The 2331-nt window shown below is 45.0% G+C and overlaps 1 non-coding gene across 1 annotated transcript; it reads left to right on the top strand.

Moving 5' to 3' along the window:
• Positions 1–107, top strand: LOC138568046 (U6 spliceosomal RNA). Its single transcript, XR_011302419.1, has one exon. It is a non-coding gene; the product is annotated as a U6 spliceosomal RNA (small nuclear RNA).
• Positions 108–2331: the final 2224 nt, after the last annotated feature.

Here is a 2331-nt window from a genome sequence, read left to right as displayed (position 1 = left end):
GCTTGCTTCTGCAACACATGTACTAATATTGGAATGATAATGGGAAAATTAAATTGGCCCCTGCTCTAAAGGATGACACGCACATTCGTAAAGCATTCACTATTTTAGGCACATGTCTGGACAGAAACTTTCTTAATTTGCAAGTCTTTATTTTTTAATATATCTTTTTTTATTGAAGATTGACATTTTATGTTCATTCATATTACACGACAACACAATACATTTTGCGCCAAATTCAACACTAATGCCTCAGGAGCCTTTTACTTGTGAGTCCTCTTGACTGAATGAACAGCCCTGTCCCCTTCAATTTCTTGACTTGTACTTTTAGAAGTGGCACACTTCTTTTTTTTTTTTTTTTTTAATCCCATTCTACCAAACTCAGTATTATCACTTTCCTCCTTGTTGTGCACTCCAGCGTAAACTGCTTTAAGGTGCTGTTTGCAAACATCGCTCTGAACCACAGCTTTACTTGCTTCAGGGCCTTAATCTTTAATTGGGGCTGAGCAGTGTACTCCGGATTTGGCTGCGTTTAGTTGGTTGATTTCATTTTTGATTTCTGTAACTTTCAAAAAGTCCCATTGTGAAATACCATTGTGACAATGTGCTGCAGTGCATGAAAACCTAAAATTAATGGTAGGGAGAGGGAGGGGGGTAGGGGGGAAGAGAGAGAGTGGGAAGGAGTGAGTGAGGGAGGGAGAGAGGGAGGAGAGAGAGACAGAGAGAGAGAAAACAAAGAAAATATGGTATTTGGGGGCTATGTATTTGCATGGAAAAGATTTTGGCCTTTTAATCAAGTGGGAAGGGGCTCTGTGGTTGGTATCTCAGCCTGTTGATGCTTTGTTGAGTTGCTTGGAACATGCAAGGAAGGAGACCTGAAGCACTCCCGACCAGGTTGCATGTCTCCAAGTTACTGAAATCCCACAGACCTCCTCCCTGTGCCACAAAGTCCTGGGCACTGAGCTCTGCAGTTGTTGCCCACAGGTCGCCAAGTGTCCCAGATTTACTTTCTCAGAGTTGCTAGTTACTGCTACCCCACCTCGACCACTATATTTTCCCCAGATACTTGCTACTGTGGAGCAAGCAGGGCTAAGGAGAGGGAGAGGGGGTGTGCCTATGCAAATTATCTGCCAGTGTGCTTCCTGGGAGGTCATTCCATCTCACCAGCTGACACCTGGGCAGCGGCAGGTAATTTGGAGAACAGACATATCCGGACAGGCCACAGAGCAAAGGCTGGGCCGTTGATTGAGGATCCCTTTAGCCATGTCTCCCTAAGTTACTGAGGTCCAGAAAAATTCCACCCTCAGCTCTCATAGAGAGGTCCTTGGCCGATCGTGGCCGATCAGGGCTGTGAAGGGTCAGGGGGGACTGCACACTGCCTCACCTTTTCACTGCTTTCTGTAGCGGTAATGCTTTTGCAGAAGGGGCCTGTACAAGTGATTTTGTTCTGCGCTGTGCGAAAGTCACATTTATCCACTGACATTAACCAAATTACTTGCGCTGTTCAACGCACATACATGCATAGAAATCATGTTATGTTTTTTGGGGAAGGTCTAGAGGGTCCTGCTGATGATTTATTAAGCTGTCTGCTACTCTTGCTTTTACATAGTCTTCCCTGCCCAGGCATGTTTAAGGCATACTGTATGTCCCTCCATTACAATGAAAACTCTGTTGAAAGCACAGAGGTACATAGGAATGGATCTGTTAAGAAATGAAACAAAAAGTCTGGAAAAATGTCGAAACGGGTAGGATTTGGGCTTACAATTAACTGACTCACAGTCAGATGTGCTATCCCCTGACCCACTGATCCCCTTTCCTTTTGTGTAATCCTTTTGTTCTCAGTAGGGTTTTCCAAAGTGGCTTTCAAATAAAAGATCCTAGACCTGCATTTTGTGGCACACATGCCTCATATCCCGTTGCTCTTGATAAACTCACATCATCTCCCACCAATACAAGCTGTAAAAGATTTTCAGGGCTTAGCCAAGCAAACTAGACGCAGGTCGAAGGTTGAGCAATCCTTTAATCAGCAGCAAAGTTAACATTGAAATCAGCCTCAGAATCTCTTAAAGGATGGGCCAACATCTGTTGCTGGCAGCGTGCAAAGGGGCAGCCTGGGTGCTGACACCTTAAGCCATCTCCTGTTCTTGCCTTGTCCTTGATCCAGCCATGGGCCCACATACACTCAGAGGTACAGAGTGTTTCTCATGTCTATGGGTCTGCTGTGATGCTCTCACGCTTGCATCACCCAGCCATCGTGATGGGGAGGGGGTGTCGATTTGCAAGCACCCTTGAGCATGAATCTTTAAATATAATTGGCATTAAACCAAACCCTTT

This window comes from Ambystoma mexicanum, chromosome 2p, assembly GCF_040938575.1.
Source record: "Ambystoma mexicanum isolate Mex_15411 chromosome 2p, UKY_AmexF1_1, whole genome shotgun sequence".
In the NCBI taxonomy this organism is placed as follows: Eukaryota; Metazoa; Chordata; class Amphibia; order Caudata; family Ambystomatidae; genus Ambystoma; species Ambystoma mexicanum.
This window is presented reverse-complemented; position numbering and strand designations above follow the sequence as displayed.